General features: G+C 33.9%; 1 pseudogene; it reads left to right on the plus strand.

Moving 5' to 3' along the window:
- Positions 1-8,111, plus strand: part of LOC107701979 (multiple epidermal growth factor-like domains protein 6) — an 81,663-nt pseudogene that overhangs the window by 63,943 nt on the left and 9,609 nt on the right.

Raw genomic sequence — 8,111 nt, forward strand, 5'->3', positions numbered from 1 at the left:
TTGGTTTTGAGACTTTAGTCTTTGCAACTTCAGGGATCTTATCTATGCACAATCAGCTTGTAACACTCCAAAGAGAAAGGAAAACTTGAAATCGCATCATATGACCTCTTTAATGGAATATGGGAAAGGAAAAACATGCAATCTTTAAATTAAATAAATTTTTTTGTATTTTTTACTTTAAAATTGCAGTCTCAAAACAAAACAAAATAATGAAATGCACAGTTGATACATATTTTAATCTTTTTTATTTATTTTACATTTGCTTTGAAATGCTTTACGGAAATATTAAAATAAAAAAAAAACATGCAGTCTAAAATTTAATAAAATAATAAATAAAATATGGGTAGTTGATACATAGCATTTTAACGTTTTTTATTTTAAATTGGCTTTGAAATACTTTAATTAAATACAATGAAAATAATTGGAAAACATGAAATAACAATTTATTAAAGATTTAAAATAAAAACAACAACTTAAAATAAAGCAGCATTTATATGTTTATTAATATGAAAATTTGAAAAGTTGCATTTGAAATTAAAACATGCTACATGCTATTGAATTAAATTAATAAAATGGATAGTTGAAAAAAATTTTAGATGGAGATACAGTATATGATATATGATAATCAGTATTCATTATTTTTCTGGGCAGAGTGTGAATCAGGCTTCTTTGGCTCTGGTTGTGATACTAAATGCTCCTGTCCGGCTGGAGTGACCTGTGATCATGTGACCGGAGCGTGTCAACTGCAGTGTCCAGCTGGAAAGACAGGAGACAAGTGTGACCAAGGTATATCAAGTATATCAAGTCATAAAGTCATTTTATGACGCCATGCATCAGTCATTGATCAGCTAAATAAAGTCAAATTAATCAAATTAAAATTGTTCATATGGCATTAAGGCCATTAGAGCTAAAGTATTAGACATGCATCAGTTCACTGATCAGATCAATAAAGCTGCATGTGGAAATTGAATGTGCTTTGATTTGTGCTCCAAATGTTCAGCATGAAATATTTTTGCCATTACTGTGATAGATTGCATTGATGGGAGATTTGGGATTGGCTGCTCTCAGTCATGTGACTGCTCGGGGGCACCATGTGACAGGATCACTGGCCAATGCTTGTGTCCCGCTGGAACGTTTGGAAAACATTGTGAAAAAGGTAATGTTGCTGACACCAACATGTCATACTTATATTGTTCTGTATTTTAATATTGTCTTCACATCTATAAAAGAGACCCCTAGCCTATAAAAAAATAACTTACAGTAATATTTGTAGTATTTTAGTACTGTAAACTTGTGTTAGTGGCTCATAGACAAAGTGATCCTACAGTATAAGAAAATTCTGCCTTTTGTGATGTTGTTTAACCCTCGTATTGTGTTAAAAAAAACATCTAAAAATAAATAAAATAATTATATGGGTAGTTGATACATACAGTCGCAATTTAACCTTTTTTTTTATTTTAAATTAGCTTTGAAATACATTAATGAAATACAATGAAAATAACTGTAAAACATGCAATCTAAAAATAAAATAATAATATAAAATAAAAACAAAATAAAGATTTAAAATAAAATATAAATTACATGAAATTAAATTTTGAGTTCTTGGATTCAATACAATTAAAAAATCACACCTTAAAAAATTCAAGCAAACAAAAGATCAGGTAAAAACAATAAAATAAACATGATTCTATCTATCCAATAATATTTTAAAGCTGTTTAATTACTACCTATAAAATTGTAGACTTTTTTTAAACGTGAATATTATAAACAATATTTTATTTATTCATTTATTTACATTTTTTAATTTTTTATTTTATTGTTTTTGTTGGATCCAAGTGACATCACACATTGCAATTTTGTACGTACACTCAGAGAGTCAGTGCTTTGCAGGTATGTTCATGACCCACCCGATATGAGAAATAAATTTAATAAAATAATAAATAAAATATGGGTAGTTGATACATAGCATTTTAACGTTTTTTATTTTAAATTGGCTTTGAAATACTTTAATTAAATACAATGAAAATAATTGGAAAACATGAAATAACAATTTATTAAAGATTTAAAATAAAAACAACAACTTAAAATAAAGCAGCATTTATATGTTTATTAATATGAAAATTTGAAAAGTTGCATTTGAAATTAAAACATGCTATTTAAAAATGAATTAAATTAATAAAATGGATAGTTGAAAAAACTTTTAGATGGAGATACAGTATATGATATGATCTGATCAGTATTCATTATTTTTCTGGGCAGAGTGTGAATCAGGCTTCTTTGGCTCTGGTTGTGATACTAAATGCTCCTGTCCGGCTGGAGTGACCTGTGATCATGTGACCGGAGCGTGTCAACTGCAGTGTCCAGCTGGAAAGACAGGAGACAAGTGTGACCAAGGTATATCAAGTCAAATTATAGATAAAGTCATTTTATGACGCCATGCATCAGTCATTGATCAGCTAAATAAAGTCAAATTAAAAATACATATATTGTTCATATGGCATTAAGGCCATTAGAGCTAAAGTATTAGACATGCATCAGTTCACTGATCAGATCAATAAAGCTGCATGTGGAAATTGAATGTGCTTTGATTTGTGCTCCAAATGTTCAGCATGAAATATTTTTGCCATTACTGTGATAGATTGCATTGATGGGAGATTTGGGATTGGCTGCTCTCAGTCATGTGACTGCTCGGGGGCACCATGTGACAGGATCACTGGCCAATGCTTGTGTCCCGCTGGAACGTTTGGAAAACATTGTGAAAAAGGTAATGTTGCTGACACCAACATGTCATACTTATATTGTTCTGTATTTTAATATTGTCTTCACATCTATAAAAGAGACCCCTAGCCTATAAAAAAATAACTTACAGTAATATTTGTAGTATTTTAGTACTGTAAACTTGTGTTAGTGGCTCATAGACAAAGTGATCCTACAGTATAAGAAAATTATGCCTTTTGTGATGTTGTTTAACCCTCGTATTGTGTTAAAAAAAACATCTAAAAATAAATAAAATAATTATATGGGTAGTTGATACATACAGTCGCAATTTAACCTTTTTTTTTATTTTAAATTAGCTTTGAAATACATTAATGAAATACAATGAAAATAACTGTAAAACATGCAATCTAAAAATAAAATAATAATATAAAATAAAAACAAAATAAAGATTTAAAATAAAATATAAATTACATGAAATTAAATTTTGAGTTCTTGGATTCAATACAATTAAAAAATCACACCTTAAAAAATTCAAGCAAACAAAAGATCAGGTAAAAACAATAAAATAAACATTATTCTATCTATCCAATAATATTTTAAAGCTGTTTAATTACTACCTATAAAATTGTAGACTTTTTTTAAACGTGAATATTATAAACAATATTTTATTTATTCATTTATTTACATTTTTTAATTTTTTATTTTATTGTTTTTGTTGGATCCAAGTGACATCACACATTGCAATTTTGTACGTACACTCAGAGAGTCAGTGCTTTGCAGGTATGTTCATGACCCACCCGATATGAGAAATATTCACACAATTTCAAGAAAAACAACCTCGGTTAACCAGTATTTCCGACAACTAAGAAATATGTTGCGGGTCATATTGACCCAGAACATAATATTTAGAGTCAATTTGATCTCTGAACATAATGCTGTCTAGGGCTGTCAAAAAAAAATTTGAATTTCGAATATTCGTCGAAAGAACATAATATTTAGAGTCAAATTGACCTCTGAACATAATGCTGTCTAGGGCTGTCAAAAAAAAATTCGAATTTCGAATATTCGTCGAATAATAAAAAAAAAAAAAATTCACATTCGAATGCAAAAACGTTGCATTCGAATTTAAGGTCTGCGTCAGTTTTTCAGTCATTTTGACAGCCCTAATGCTGTCCAGATGTATAATCCAAACACACACTATATTTCTACATCAGAGTGTGCAGAGGGTCGCTGGGGTGTTGGATGTCAGGAATCGTGTCCGGCGTGTGAGAACGGAGGTCGCTGTGACCGGCATGACGGCACATGTGTCTGCGCTCCTGGATTCATCAGCAGATTGTGCCAGAACAGTGAGTGAATCTCTGCTCTTCTCAAACACACACACACACACACACACACACACACACACACACATCTGTCCTATGTGGTGAATGTGTCTGTGTTCAGTGTGTCCCGCGGGGCACTTCGGTGCGGGCTGTCAGCTCAGATGTACCTGTGATAATGGAGGACGCTGCCATCCTGTAACTGGACGCTGCTCGTGTCCTCCAGGCTGGATGGGCCACAACTGCAGGATAGGTACATTTGATTATTTTTTTTTTTGTGCAATTATAAAACAATAAGGGAAATGTATATGTTATTATCTGTACTTTTACTCAAGTATTTGATTTGTGATGGCAGCCTGTGACACGGGCCGCTGGGGTCTGGACTGTGTGAATGTCTGTGACTGTGGAAGCGGTGACGGAGGGTGTGACGCTCAGACCGGACGCTGTCATTGTGAGGCGGGCTTCACTGGACCACGATGTGACCAGAGTGAGTGAAAAACCTGCATGCACAGCAACACTACTGTAGATCACGCAGTCGAGAGAATAGCGCTAGCGACGCCAAGCTCATGGCTTTTGCGAGATTGCACGATTTGATAAACAATAACTTAAATGCGCTCGAAGTTGCTTTGGATAAAAGCGTCTGCCAAATGCATAAATGTAAATGTAAACGTGTTGAAGAAACTTAGTGTAGGATGCAGTATACAGCGCCCTATCAATATCAATATTGTCTCAGTTTCATTATGTTGCATATTTAACATTTGTTTATGGTTTTTATTGTTAAAATGGTGACATTTCTGCATTGTTTTATTTAAGTCCTTCTATATATCTAATATCTGTTCAAAAAGGTTACTGTGTTTATAAAAAAACATCATTAAATGCAAAGAAAGTATACGGGAAAATGCACAAATAAATAAAGAAATTAATTTAAAAAGGAAAAATAATACAAAAAAATAATAAAAATATATATTTTTTTAAATAAAAATAATTTAGGTTAAAATTGAAATGAATATACTGGGGAAAATATTAATTTAAGGTCCGTTACTGTAACTTTTTCTTTTAGGTTTTTGAACAAAATTAAAACCATTTTGCCTTTGCTCATTTTAAATGGTCTTGCAGGTTAACATGAATTTATAAATGTACCAACATTTTTGCATGCTCATAAAATTGCTGTGTATGATAATAATTATTAAAAAAATGGAGATATGATATGGTACTGTTTTTCCTTGTAGAGCAGAACTACTTTAGATTTAATAGTTCCTCTATATTCCTATGTCTGTTATAAATTATACAGTATTTATAGAATATTTGATAATGAAATAGGAAAATAATCTAAAGACATGCAAAATAAAAAATAAAATGATGGGCAGTTGATGCATTTAACATTTATATTATAGGCACTTTTTAAAAAATAATATAATATTGCTTTCACTTGTTAATTTTAAATGGTCTTGCAAGTTGACAAATGAATTCATACAAGTATCCCATGCATGTTCTCATTTTAGATTTGACAGTCCCTCTGTATTCCATGAATACTTCAATATCTGTTATAAATGTTACAGTATTTATCATGTATTTGATGTGATCTGTGTCTGTCCCAGAATGCCCTACTGGTTCGTTCGGCCCGGGCTGCAAGCACCGCTGCCAGTGTGAAAACCAGGCATCATGTGACCATGTGGGCGGAGCTTGCACCTGTAAGATTGGCTGGACTGGAACGTTCTGTGAAAAACGTACGTTTGTTCCACTTCTCATATATTAACATCAGTCGTGTTATGGGATACGGGATGATTTTTGACCGTTTATGGGTGTGTGTCCAGCCTGTCCGCAGGGTTTCTATGGTCTGGACTGTCAGCAGAGGTGTGTGTGTATGAACGGGGGGCTCTGCGATCATGTCAGTGGTGAATGTGCCTGTCGGCCCGGCTGGATCGGCCCACATTGTAACCAAAGTGAGCTTGTGTAATTAACTGCAGGATCTCGAGCACACGTTATGATCATAACTTCTTCTTTTACGAGCACATCTGTCTTCCTGTCTTGCACAGAGGCGTTTTCCAGCGAGTAATGTGTGTGTGTTTGTCTGGTCTGTAGCGTGTCCTGCTGGCCTGTACGGAGTGAGCTGTTCTCAGACGTGTGTTTGTCACAATAACAGCAGCTGTGACGCTGTAAGCGGTCAGTGTGAGTGCAGCGCAGGGTGGACGGGAGACACCTGCTCACAACGTAAGATAATGATGCTTCATTCATTACAATATACATCATATGCTGTATATACATAGTTTGGAATCTGTAAGGTTTTTGAATGTTTTGGAAAGAAGTCTTTTATGCTCATTAAGGCTGCATTTTTTATCACAAATACAGTAAAAACTGTTATATTGTGAAATAGTATTACAATTAAAATGACTGCTTCCTAGTTGAATATATTTTAAAATGTAACGTATTCCTGTGATCAAAGCTAAAAATGCACTATTATGCTTGCAGTATTTGTCACTTTTAAAGGTCCCCTGAAATGCTTAGAAACACGCAGCGTTACTCTGTGTTGACGTCATTTTAACTGAAACAGGAAGACAGGGCGGGACATATCAAGCAGCCCCGCCCCTTTTTAAAACCCAAAAAACTTTAATTTTGATTTCATGGGGACTTTAAAGACACACGACATGAACACATAATATGCATGTGCATGATGTCACTGATTTCAAAATGTCACGTTTTTGTAGTTTACACTGAGACAATAATGGTATTGTTTTCAAAACCTTGTGCTTTGAAGCTTGTTTTCAAAAGTTTGCGTTTTTCAGGCCCCCAAAATGCCATTGTCATGTAAATGAATGGACTAAATGGAAGTTCAAACCAAGCATCAAAATGGGGAAGAAAGGTGATTTATGTGACTTTGAACATGGCTAGGGTTTACAAAGAATAACCACTAGTTACAGCCGAGCAGTAATTCTGTGTTGTTTGGACACAATCCACTTTTATACACAAACAGGCCCTTATGATATGTATTCATGCATATTTATTTTCATAAAAGTTACCAGGAACACAATACCCATAATGCTCACTGATGATGACAAGTAGAGTAGGCCTCTTAAGAAGAAAAGCCGTGTTTCTGGTGTTACGATGTCTCCTGTATGGCTTTTCTTTGAGTGTATGGTTTTAGTGTTTTGTATTCCTGTTTTTGCAGGTTGTTCTCCAGGTTTCTTCGGGACGGGCTGTGCTCAGAGGTGTCTGTGTCAGAGCGGGGGTTCCTCCTGTGACCCTGAGAGCGGCTGCTGCTTCTGTCCCAGCGGATGGACGGGTTCAGCTTGTGAACTGGGTGAGTGGCGGATCCTTATGCCGGTCTGGCTGTGCTGAGATTTGATGCAAGTAATGTGCAGTATGTACACGCGTTATTGTATTTGACAGTGTAAAGTGCAGCGTGCTGACTAGCATAGGAAACTATTATTGGCAGTGTGGAAGCTCAGGTTTTTTACATTTTATTTTATTTTTTAAGTGGGAGAGGGAACACAAAATAATCAGGACATGACGCAAACTAGTGTGTGTAAATTTTTCTATATTTTATGTATTTTATATATATTATAAATAAATAAAATGGATCTCGAAGTGTGAAGTTGGGAAGGAAAATAGCCACTGATTTCCAGGCATTGCATCATATATATAGAGTCATGCTGGTATTTCACTTTTCAGTATTTGTTAACCTGTGTGTCAGATGGTTTTGGCAACCGCAGACGCTTTAGTCACAGCCTCTGTTTCTAGAGCTTGGTTTCTTCTCTTCGCACCTCATTATAGTTATGAGCTCTGCTCCAGGATGAACGTCTACATGCAGGTTCATTTAGTCTCAAACTCTAAGCTAAACTTCAAAATAAAGCAAAAAAGCAGAGTATGTGTGATACAAGTGTTTGAAAAAAAAAAAAAAGAAGCACAACAGCAATATAATAAAAAATATAATGTTTAATAAATAATTGAATCTATTATTTATTTATTTAGACTTGTGGTCCTTTCCCATTACCGTCCCTCCTCTCCAGTTGTTTCTGTTTTTTTTTCTTCAAATAAATAAATATTTTTTATACCATATATATATATATATATATA

The sequence above is a fragment of the Sinocyclocheilus anshuiensis genome, unplaced genomic scaffold (genome assembly GCF_001515605.1).
Source record: "Sinocyclocheilus anshuiensis isolate Anshui unplaced genomic scaffold, SAMN03320099.WGS_v1.1 scaffold262, whole genome shotgun sequence".
In the NCBI taxonomy this organism is placed as follows: Eukaryota; Metazoa; Chordata; class Actinopteri; order Cypriniformes; family Cyprinidae; genus Sinocyclocheilus; species Sinocyclocheilus anshuiensis.